This window comes from Dendrobates tinctorius, unplaced genomic scaffold (genome assembly GCF_039654945.1).
Source record: "Dendrobates tinctorius isolate UK_male_01 unplaced genomic scaffold, ASM3965494v1 ptg000029l, whole genome shotgun sequence".
NCBI lineage: Eukaryota > Metazoa > Chordata > Amphibia > Anura > Dendrobatidae > Dendrobates > Dendrobates tinctorius.
The window spans coordinates 56,306,118-56,319,344 of NW_027361697.1; positions in this window are offsets into that span (position 1 = coordinate 56,306,118).

The following is a 13,227-nucleotide window of genomic DNA, read 5'->3' on the forward strand; positions in this document are numbered from 1 at the left end:
GTTTGGAGAGCCCCTGATGTACCAAAACAGTGGAAACCCCCCACAAATGACACCATTTTAGAAACTAGACCCCCCAAGGAATTTATCTAGATGTGTGGTGAGTACTTTGACCCCTCCAGTGCTTCACAGAAGTTTATAACGCCCGGGCGTGAAAATAAAAAAATTGTATTTTTTCCTCAAACATGATCTTTTAGTCACCAATTTTTTTATTTTCCCAAGGGTACCAGGAGAAATTGGACCCCAAAAGTTGTTGTCCAATTTGTCCTTGTTGTCCAATTTGTCCTGAGTATGCTGATACCCCATATGTGGGAGAAAACTACTGAATGGGCACACGTCGGGTCTCGGAAAGGAAGTAGTGACGTTTTGGAATGCAGACTTTGATGGAATGGTCTGCTGGTGTCATGTGCGTTTGGAGAGCCGCTGATGTACCTAAACTATTGAAACTCCCCACAAGTGACCCCATTTTATCTAGATGTGTGGTGTGAGCACTTTGAACCCCCAAGTGCTTCACAGAAGTTTATAACGCCCGGGCGTGAAAATAAAAAAATCATTTTTTTTCACAAAAATGATATTTTTGCCCCCAATTTTTTATTTTCCTAAGGGTAACAGGAGAAATTGGACCCCAAAAGTTGTTTTGTAATTTGTCCTGAGTAGGCTGATACCCCATATGTGGGGATAAAACACTGTTTGGGCGCATGGCAGAGCTTGGAAGGGAAGGACCACCATTTGACTTTTTCAACTCAGAATTGGCTGGAATTGAGATCAGACGCCATGTTGCATTTGGAGAGCACCTGATGTGCCCAAACAGTGGAAACCCCCAATTCTAACTCCAACACACCCCTAACCCTAATCTCATCCCTAGCCCTAGCCCTAATGGGAAAATAGAAATAAATACATTTTCTTTCAATTTTATTATTTTTCCCTAACTAAGGGGGTGATAACGGGGGGTTTGATTTACTATTTATGGCGGGTTTTTATATTTGGCAGCTGTCACACGCTAAAAGATGCTTTTTATTGTAAAAATAGTTTTTGCATCACCACATATTAAGAGCTATAATTTTTCCGTATTTTGACCCACCGAGTCATGTGAGGTCTTATTTTTTGCGGGACGAGTTGACATTTTTATTGGTACCATTTTCGGGCACGTGACTTTTTTGGTCACTTTATTCCAATTTTTGGGACGCAGAATGAACAAAAACCAGTGTTTCATGAATTTCTTTTGGGGGGGTGCGTTTACACTGTTCTGCGTGCAATAAAATTGATAAAGCAGTTTTATTCTTCTGGTCGGTACGGTTACAGCGATACCTCATTTAGGTTTTTTTTATGTTTTGTCGGTTTTATGCAATGAAAACTATTTTATATAAAAAATAATTATTTTTGCATCGCTTTATTCTGCGAGCTATAACTTTTATATTTTTTCGCTGATGATGCTGTATGGCGGCTCGTTTTTTGCGGGACAAGATGACGTTTTCAGCAGTACCATGGATATTTATATGCGTCTTTTTGATCGCGCGTTATTGCACTTTTTGTTCGGCGGTATGATAATAAATCACTTTTTTGCTTAGTTTTTTATTTTTATTTTTAAAAGGGGTTCTCTAAAGGGGATAACTAATGGGACAGTTTTATAGGGCAGGTCGTTACAGCCGTGGTGATACCAAATATGTATACTTTTATTATTTTGCTTTGTTTTTATTTCCAAAAAATGAATTTATTGGGGGAATATTTTATTTTTTTCTAATTTATTTGGCGATTTTTTAAAAATAATTTTGACACCTTTTTTTTACTTTATTACATTGTCCCAGTTGGGACATCACTGTAATGTGACAGATTGCTGATCTGTCACATCACAGATCACTGTGACAGATCAGCAGGCTTCCTCGTGCCTGCGCTTTGCAGGCACTGAGGAAGCCGGCTCCCTGCAGGCCCCCGAAGGTCCCTGTCGCCACCTTGGATTCGGGGGCCTGCAGGGAAGGGGCCCCCCGCAGCAGCGCTGCACATTGCGCTGCCATGGGGGGCTCAGGGAAGCACGGAAGGAGCCCCCTCCCTGCCGATGCTTCCCTTTAACCCCCGGTACACCGCGATCATCTTTGATCGTGGTGTGCAAGGGGTTAACGTGTCAGGGGCGGTCCGTGACCACCCCTGACACATTGTGCCGGGTTTCAGCTGTGATAATCAGCTGACACCCGGCCACGATCAGCGGCGCTCACCACGTGGGCGCCGCTGATCGCTATGACGTACTATCCTGTCCCTGGGAATTAAGTCCCAGGGCACATGGACGGGATAGTACGTCATATGGGATTAAGGGGTTAACAACCTTTTCTTGCTTTTGAGTACCCTAGAATCTGCGGTATGGCTGGTGATTCTGTTATGAATGGGTCACCGATGAGGAAAAAACAAAACAAGCTAAGTCACAGAAAACCAGAGAGGTTGGTTACTATGCAGATTGCAGATCCCTGATTCTAACCACACAACTAGCAGCAGCCGTGGAGCGTTCCTACGATGAACCTAGATGCTTCGTCACAGCCGGAGGATTAAATAATCCTAAAGCAAGAAAAGGGGAAAACTAACTGCCCCAGAGCAGACCCCAAAGGAAAGATAGCCCCCACACATGTATTGACGGTGAAACAAGATGAAAACACAAACAGGCTGGAAAATAGGCTGAGCAAACGATGGGGCCCAAACTAACTAGAAAGGATAGGAAAGGAAAGACACTGTCTGCAATCTGCCAAAAAAACCCTACAAAAATAATGTCCAACACTTCTGATAACAAAATTAACCCTGAAGTTACTAGACTTCTCCCACTATATCAGCACTCTGAAATATTCTGAGACAGAGCAAAAAGAGGCTAATCTAATAAGGGACAAAAAGCAAATTGGCAAATACAGATAAATAAGAGTGGAAATTCAGCACAGCCCCAGCCGGGGCTGGCTGACCACACAAAAAACTGAATAAACCAACAAAATCAAGTGTGAACATTAGCAGAAATACTTAGCTTGAGCTGACTGGAACAGAGCTGAGAACCAAGACCTGACAATCCAGAAGGAATCACCAGCACCAGAATAGGGTGTCGGCTGTCTTAAATCCAGTCTGAAATTCCTGAAGTTCAATCGTCATCCTCCTTATCAGGTGGCAGCTCTCCACTGATTAAATCAGCCTCACTACCTCCTGTTACCACCAGAGGGAGTCTGGAAGGAGAATTCACAACTGGTAGACCAGAAAAAACTCACAACACCCCTCCCCCAGATCAGCATTCTGGTGTGAACTGGAAGCAAAGCAAAATGTACTAATATAACAGGGGACTGATCAGAATGACATAAGCTGTGACATATGAGCAAGGTCCAGCACAAATCCCAGCAGGGAATAATGCTGAACCCACACCGGAAAGCAGAAAGCAGAGAAAGGCAAAAATATATCAAATGCAAAAGATTCAGCAAACAAATAACTGAAAGATGCAAGACCAAGGAGGGGAAAAAGCAGACTTCACAATGCACAGGAAGACAAATCACCAGCAGCAACTGAAGGAAGCTTGCTCACTTAAATCCTCCCAGTCAGTAACCCCTGACTTCCAATCATCTTCAGATGATAGACTTCTGTCAATACAATCAGCTCCACTACCCGCTGTAACCACCAGAGGGAGTCCCGACTCAGAAGTCAGATCAAGAGAGTTCACAACACTCCACCTTTGTGCAAGGAGGAACAGGAGGTGCACTGCCAGAGCCCTGCAAAATGACCTCCAGCAGGCCATAAATGTGCATGTAAACATACAGAATAGAAAAGGAGTCTATATCCATAAGATAAAAATCAAATCATTATTTTATTATTTACATCGCATTCAAAATTAGACAAAAATAAGACAATATTATGGCAGAGTGAAAAATAGGAGACCAAGGTGCAACACTAGTGCAAAACCAATGACAGCAGAGAGTGTAAAAATACATACAATGCCAGTGCAATAACATTAGAATGGCCCCAAAGACCCAGATTGGCAGAGGTACTTGACAGCATAGGTAGATACGTTATTTGGGGTAATGACCTGATGACTGAAAGGCAGGGGATTACTGGAATTTTGTACATACCTCACTTGGGGATTTAAATACCTCTGCCAATCTGGGTCTTTGGGGCCATTCTAATGTTAATGCACTGGCATTGTATACATTTTGACACTCTGCTGTCATTGGGTTTGCACTAGTGTTGCCTTGGTCTCCTATTTTTCACTCTGCCGTAATATTGTCCTATTTTGTCTAATTTTGGATGTGATGTAAATAATAAAATAATGATTTGATTTTTATCGTATGAATATAGACTCCTTTCTTTGGCTAATGCTATTTGGTGGTTTGGTTATTCTCCTGGCCGCTATATTTTAGTATTATTTCTGCCATTGGGATTTTGTATTATCACAAATGTGCATATGTCTGCACAAATTGTTAGAAACTGACTCCATGAGGATGGTCTGAGGGCCCGACATCCACAGATGGGGGTTGTACTCACAGCCCAACACCATGCAGGACACTTGGCATTTGTCACAGAACACCAGGATTGGCAAATTCACCACTGGCGCCCTGTGCTCTTCACAGATGAAAGCAGATTCACACTGAGCACATGTGACAGACATGACAGAGTCTGGAGAAGCCCTGAAGAGCGATCTGCTGCCTGCAGTATCCTTCAGCATGACCAGTTTGGCAGTGGGTCAGTAATGGTGTGGGGTGGCATTTCTTTGGAGGGCCGCACAGTGTTGGGCTGTGAGCACAACCCCCATCTGTGGACGTTCGGCTCTCAGACCATCCTCATGGAGTCGTTTCTAACTGTGCAAACACATGCACATTTGTGGCCTGCTGGAGGTCATCTGGCAGTGCTCTTCCTGTTCTTCCTTGCACAAAGACTTAGGTACCGGTCCTGCTGCTGGGTTGCTGCCCTCCTACTGCCCCTCCACATCTCCTGGTGTACTGGTCTGTCTCCTGGTAGCGTCTCCAGCCTCTGGACATTACGCTGACAGACACATCAAACCTTCTTGCCACAGCGTGCATTGATGTGCCATCCTGGATGAGCTGCACTACCTGAGCCACTTGTGTGGGTTCTAGAGTCCGTCTCATGCTACCACGAGTGTGAAAGCACAACCAACATTCAAAAGTGACCAAAACATCAGCCAGAAAGCATTGGTACTGAGATGTGGTCTGTGGTCCCCACCTGCAGAACCACTCCTTTATTGAGGGTGTCTTGATAATTGCCAATAATTTCCATCTGTTGTCTATTCCATTTGCACAACAGCATGTGAAATTGATTGTCAATCAGTGTTGCTTCCTAAGTGAACAGTTTGATTTCACAGAAGTTTGATGTACTTGGAGTTATATTCTGTTGTTTAAGTGTTCCCTTTATTTTTGTGAGCAGTGTATATATATATATATATATATGTGTAGAGTGTAATTCAAAAACATTGTATAAACCTATATTTATACTACAATGTTTTTAATTACACTTTCATTACACTTTACAATCTAATTTTCTGCATGTTTATCCACACCCATTTACCTACCTGTAAACACGCATGCTTACCTGTCTGAATGTCATACCCACTTTTCCACCTGATAATTTGTTTACACCTTTTTTAAAATTTTATTTAAAGCCTGATATTTCCCATCTTACATTAACTTTTATTCATTTTTAAGACTTAAGAAATCATGGAATTTTCTTATTGAGATGCGCCAGTGCTCTGTTTTTTCTCCACTTTTTTCTATTTGGTACATTGATTTATTAAGTGAAACCTAGAACACATAAAACCTCATTATTTCAGAGTAGAAATGCAAAACTACTTTTTTAATATCTAATAAACCATTGCTTAATCTTTAAAGATGTTGTGTACAATATTCCTTTTTCTGATTTTTTTTGAAAATCTCTAAGACAATGCTGTACCTGACGGAGCTGATAAAAGGACTTATGGTTTTCTTGATCTATATAAAATATTAAATTAATTTTCCATTCCAGTTTATATTTTCTTTTGGCTGTTTTATTCACTTGTAAGTTTTCTTTAATCCGTTACCAGACTTCGCAATACAGATGGCATATATTATTAAATCGATCTCTTGAAAGTTTAACTTATTCTCTCCCACCTAGTCTAATTGACAGCTCCTCTGTGTTCCCCCTCTCCTGCTGAGATCTCACACTGTTCAGTACAAGCTGCAGTTGTCAGGCAAAGTGGGCAGAGCTTGCAAATAGTTAGACTGATAAGCGTCTTTTAGCTGGACTCAATAAAAGCTCATTTTAATGTGACTTTATAACCATTATAAGAGATATTCAACGTAAGCACACCATTAGGTCTACTGAGTAATGTATTTAATTTGTATTGTAAAATCTGGTGACTAATAAGATATGACATTCAAAATATAGAGACTAGAAGAAAAATATGCTCTATCTAATTCCATTATTGATTGATTGACCTAGGAAACCATTGAGGTAAACCCATTAGAGTAAATGATAAATTCCTATATTTCATTTTTTACTCTGTTCTACGTTGTGATGAATACTTGTTAAAAAATTATGTTGAGACTGAACAGTTGCAACTGGACTGGCAGGCTGATATCACAGGTTGGACACACTGTTTTACATTAGAGACAGACCAAATTTTTAGATTTGTAAAGCAGTCCATGTCTAGTCCATGGCAGCTACACTGTACAGTTCTTGATGACCCAAGTGATCAAACATTCTCGTCCAACTTATGTCTCAGTCATGGAGACACTCCCGGGAGTTGCCCTCTGTCATGGAACTTATAACTGTTTTGGCCATTATGAAATGTCATCACTATGTCAACTAGTAATTAAATAAAACCCTAAAATGTTGAAGTGTTAAGTCACTTAACTCCTGTGTACTTCACTCAAGTGTACTGAGCTATATGGTGGTGAATGCAATTCCAGTTCACAGGAGCTTGGCAGGAAATCTGCACATCCAAGTTATCATCGGAGGGCTTCAGTTACACAGTAGGGACACTGGGCCAAAGAAAGGCTTACACATTTTTCCTGGAGCACGTGCACTATTTGGTTTACATTACACATTAATATAACTTTGAATTCTCCTTAACCCCTTTTGCAGCAGGCTTTTCTGGATATTTTTGCTTCGATTCATGAAGACCAGCATTTTAATGAGAAGGCGTGCCGGAGTCAGACGCTTCTGATTTATTAATAGTTGTGCACCTCTTAATGAAACCGTTGCCTCTGAAAAGTGGTGTGCGCCTCACCATAAATATTACTCCAGTTGGGAACTGGAGTAAGATTTGTGGCATAAGGAATACCGCCGCTAATCACAAATTTGACAAGTTCGATTGCAACGATCCCGTCCCACCCCAGCTCTGCCCACTTTCTTAGAGCTGGGTGAAAATGGAGTGAGAACATCAAAAGTCTGTAAATTTTAGCACAGCCAGCCTTGCATTGCGTCAAAATTTCGCAACTTTTAAAAGCTTTGGTAAATTGGTCCCTTTATACCTTGGATAGGTCAATTTTTTGGACTTATGACATTTAAAAATAAAATGTGACTTACAAAATAAAAACAATCATAGCAAACGGCAATACTCATATTTTATCAAAATACAACTAAATACACGCAGGCAAATTCTTGCAATTTTGTGACTGTCACATTTTTTAATTAAAAAAAAAATCAAAAATTAAAATTCTAATCGGCACACAAAATTAGATACACCGTATTTTGTAAAAAAAAAGTTTAATGTTCAGAATCCAAATTTAACTTTCAAGTGTATGTCCTCGTATAAATACTATATCTTTATAAAACCACCAGAGCTGGACAGTCAAAAAATTGCAATTTAAATAGTAAATTCGGAAAAGGTAACAACCTAGAACATAAAGGGATTACACACCTTTAAAAGTTAGCGCACCTAGTATATTTTCGAGGAACCAGGCAACTTGATGATTGCTATTGTCAGTTCATGCTTCACCTTTGTGAAACTTTGAGACAAACAAAAAAATTAATTGAAAAGAAATTTGTGCATAAAATTCACATGCAGGCCAAGGTTTACACAAAAATAATGTAAAATCATAGACTAAGGTATACAAAGTTTATATCTACCATCACTTTCTACTACAAAACTGTTTGGGCTAACAAAAACTCTGAAATAAAGGCAACGCAATATTTGTCATTCATCTGCGCGTCATTAAAAATATGTATTGTACACAGCAAACAGCTACCATTAATAGAAAATCTACATTTTGTTTAGAGCAAGTATCTTCTCTGGTAAGAATTTATGATACCCCTATGGGCAAGGTATGGTAAGACTAGATTCTGAAACGACACTTTTTATCTCAGTCTTAACCCATTTAAAAAATGTTTTCTGTGCATATTTACAGTCAATTGTAGCGACTTTGAAAAATGATTTTTACTTTAGTTAATAAGCTCCTGAAAAAGTGTATCCTGTGAGATTTCAGTCTTACACAGGGAGAGGAAGGGAATCACGCATCACAGATTGTGCTGTTCTGCTGATCTCTGCTCTCTCCTCCCTATCATTAATGCTGGCTGATGGTAGGAGGAAGGGTGGAATGGTCACTTCAGTTAGCTCTCTCTTAGTAAGGGTCTTGTCTTAAATAATAGTCTAGGCATCCAAACAGGACCTAGACCAGGGCTCTTGTTGCAATTTGAGCAGAGCTAACACCCTTGGAAATGCAATCAGAAGTTAGACCTAAGGACACACATGGAGCTCTCACTTTAACCAGTGATATCCCAAGCACATATCCTTTTTTTAAACCTGATATGCTTCACTTTAACCCCTTAACAACCACCAATATGCCTTTTAACGGCGGCAGTTAAGGGTACTTGTTCCTCAGCTTCGCTTTTTAACGCCGCTGAGAAATAAAGTTAAAGCACCACCCAGCTTCAGAAATTCTCCAGGGTCTCGGCTACCGGGAGTGGCTGAGACCCCAAAGAAAATGATTAGGGTTGGCTTTTACCGACTCCAGTGTTGCGATCGCCGTTATTCACGGAATAATGGCGACTGCAAAAAAAAATAATGTCAGAATTAATTAATTATTTAATTTCTCTCTCCTCTGATATGATCTAGCACATCAGAGGAGAGAGAAATGGGGTTCCTGGAGCCCCCCGATACCTGCGGTGTCCCTGGACCCTCCTGCATGCCCCGGTTTTGTCACCCAGCCATCGGTGTCTTCTGGGAAGAAAATGGTGGGTGCATGAGCAGTGCGCCCGCCAAGATCTGCTGGCTGGCACCTGGCAAAAATAGGAAATTTTTCCTATTGGTTCATTTTGATCACTATGATAGACCCTATCACAGTGATCAAAATACAAAAAAATAGTAAATCAAATTCCCCTTTATCTCCCCCTTCGGTAAAAATAAAATGTATTTCCATTTTTCCATTAGGGTTATGGTTGTGGTTATAGTTGGGGTTATAGCTAGGGTTAGAGTTGAACTATGGTTAGGGGTGTGTTGGGGTTAGAGTTGGAGTTCAAGGGGTCTCCAAAAGCGACATTACGCCCACCATTGTTTGCAGCCAATTTCGCATTCAAAAAGTCTAACGGTGCCTCCTCCCTTCTGATCCCTGCTATGCGCCCAAGCAGTGGCTTTCCCCCACATACGGGGTATTGCCGTACAACAAATGCACAACAAATTTTGTGGTCCATTTTTTCCTGATAACACTTGTGAAAATAAAAAAAGTTTGGTTCCAAAGTAAATTTTTGTGAAAAAAGTAAAATGTTTATTTCTTCCTTCCACATTGCATTAGTTCTCATGAAGCACCTAATGGGTTAATAAACTTCTTGAATGTGGTTTTGAGCACCTTGAGGGGTGCAGTTTTTAGAATGGTGTCACTTTGGGGTATTTTCTGTTATATTGACTCCCCAAACTCACTTCAAATGTGAGGTGGCCTAAAAAAAATGGTTTTGCAAATTTTGTTGGAAAAAGGAGAAATCGCTGGTAAACTTTGAACCCTTATAACTTCCTAACCAAAAAAAAGATGTTTCCAAAATTGTGCTGATGTAAAGTAGACATGTGGCAAATTTTATTTATTAACTATTTTGTGTGACACCACTCTCTGATTTAAGTGTACAAAAATGAAAAGTTTGAAAATTGCAAAATTTCCTAAATTTTTGCCAAATTTCCTTTTTTTTTCATAAGTAAACGCAAGTTATATCGAAGAAATTTTACCACTAACATGAAGTACAATATGTCATGAGAAAACATTCTCAGAATCATTGGGATACGTTGAAGCATTCCAGCGCTTTAACCTCATAAAGTGACAGTGGTCAGAATTATAAAAATTGACTTGGTCATTAAGTACCAAATTGGCTCTGTCACTAAGGGGTTAAAGCAAGACTTAAAATGCAGCTTGAATAGAGATTTAAGCATTAGTATCTCATACTTCCTTGGTTACTGATGTGCTTCTCTGAAAGAGTGTACATGGTCTACACAAAGGAGATACAAGTGTAACCTCTGGGACTCACATTTGTATGAACAGTGGGGAAAGAATTTCCACCAAGTACAGATGAAAACCCATGAAATATCATTCCATGTAGTTGATACCAGATACATGTAGTATATACCAGATCTATATCTAAGCCACCTTACAGCCATCTGTGAAAATGCATATGCATAGAAACACTGGACCCCATAACATGCAATCATATCTATCCTTTACATTTTCTTACCTGCTCTTCTGCTTTCATGAGGTCCACTGCGTGTATGATGACATTGATTCATCAAACATCAGAAACAGGGAGTAATTGTTATGTTGGACACAAGCACAAAAGCTCTGCTCAATGACTGCATTAAACCAGAACCAGCAATAACTTGATAGCAAAAATGATCAGAACATGGTTTAATTGTAGATCTAGCTATTCTCCACTAAACTCTTCAGTAACTAAGGGTGATCACTTGAGCAATATTTCACATTGCAAATCGGTGTCCCTGAAATAATTGGCAAGGGACGTTCCTGCCCCGCACAGATTATTATTTATTATTACTAATTATTTTTTTTGTATCGGAAGGTGTATATATAAATAGTAAACATCACTTGTTAACATGATGAATCTTTTCTGTAAAGAACTGACTAAAGCTCCCATGTGGAGTTGAAAAATGCATGCCAACATCACCATAGATTATAATGACAAGGAAGGAAATAACAGTGATTAAACATATGTTTACTTTACTACCAAGCAATAGCAGGCTTGAAGCCGGTACAGGAGAACACCGGGAAATGCAGAAGATAATTACAAGGAAAAATTCGGAGCAGAACATTTTGTGCAGGAGCTGTTTTGGAGGATTTCCTTATTTCCCCTTCATGATCACATTTGTTTCACATTTTAGAAGCCTTTAATTATTTTGGTGATAGTTATGACCTTGTATGTAGTGCATTCTAATAAACTGTGCTTTTTTTGTGCCGGAACGCGACGGTACGGCGTACCGGAAATCTAAAGGTGCTTCAGCAGGGGAGGGGAGCGGCAGCAGGAGCCGGTGGCTGGGAAGTCATACTCACCCCTCCCGTGCCTCCCTGAACATCCCCTGAATCCTCCGTTGTCCAGCGCTGACAGCTTCTTCCTGCCTTCAGCGGTCACATAGTACCGCTCATTAAGCTCATGAATATGGACGCCCATGGGCGTGGAAGCATATTCATGAGCTTAATGAGCAGTACCATGTGACCACTTAAGGCAGGAAGAAGCTGTCAGCGCTGGGACAACGGAGGATTCAGGGACGTTCACTGACGGCACAGCAGGGTGAGTATGAAGGTAGAGGACGGGAGCTGCACAGAGGAGGGCAGGGGCTGCACAGAAGAGGTCGGGGGCTGCACAGAGGAGGTCGGGGGCTGCACAGAGGAGGTCGGGGGCAAATATTGAGCACCGGCAAATATTTTTTTTTGCAAAAAAAGCCCTACTAATAAATAATATTGTTTCCTGGGCAACCCAAAAATATATTCTGCACTTTCTTCTAAAAAAAACATTGGCATAGTTCATATTTCATATTATATATCTGAATCCGATATATAACAAAAGCAATTTCATTAATAACTGCATCGGGGGAGTTTCATCTATGTGGTTACCAAATATATTCTTTATAGTAGATGCAGGTAAACAGAAGTTATTTTTATCAGAGAAGGCAACATCATGATCACAAGAATCGAATGTAGGAGAATGAAAAATAGAAAGATCAGATGTGAACTCATGACAGCTAGCTTTGTAAGGGAAACAATAAAAAGACCTACCAATATGGTGTGAAAATAGAAGCGAATGAGAAATCTAGCCATTGAATAATCTTTTAACGTGACCCTAAAATGTGCTTCTCACAAAATTAGAATATCATCAAAACATTCATTTATTTCAGTTCTTCAATACAAAAAGTGAATCTCATATATTATATAGAGTCATTACAAACAGAGTGATCTATTTCAATTGTTTATTACTGTTAATGTTGATGATTATGGCTTACAGCCAATGAAAACCCAAAAGTCATTATCTCAGTAAATTAGAATAATTAACAAAAAAACACCTGCAAAGGCTTCCTAAGTGTTTAGAAAGGTCCCTTAGTCTGTTTCAGTAGGCTCCACAATCATGGGGAAGACTGCTGACTTGACAGATGTCCAGAAGGCAGTCATTGACACACTCCACAGGGCGGGTAAGCCACAAAAGGTCATTGCTAAAGAAGCTGGCTGTTCACAGAGTGCTGTATCCAAGCATATTAATGGAAAGTTGAGTGGAAGGAAAAAGTGTGGTAGAAAAAGGTGCACAAACAACTAACTGGGAGTGGACTGCTGCTGGAGTAATTGCTTCAAGAGCCACCACACACAGATGTATCCAGGACATGGGCTACAAGTGTCACACTCCTTGTGTCAAGCCACTCATGACCAATATACAACATCAGAAGAGTCTTACCTGGGCCAAGGAGAAAAAGAACTGGACTGTTGCTCAGTGGTCCAAGGTGTTGTTTTCAGATGAAAGTAAATTTTGCATTTCATTCGGAAATCAACGTCCCAGAGTTTGGAGGAAGAGTGGAGAGGCCACAATCCAAGATGCTTGAGGTCTAGTGTGAAGTTTCCACAATCGTTGATGGTTTGGGGACCCATGTCATCTGCTGGTGTTAGGTCCACTGTGTTTGATCAAGACCAAAGTCAGCACAGCCGTATACCAGGTAACTTTAGAGCACTTGATGCTTCCCTCTGCCGACAAGCTTATTGGAGATGTAAATTTCATTCTTTAGTAGGGCTTGACACCTGTCCACACTGCCAAAAGTAC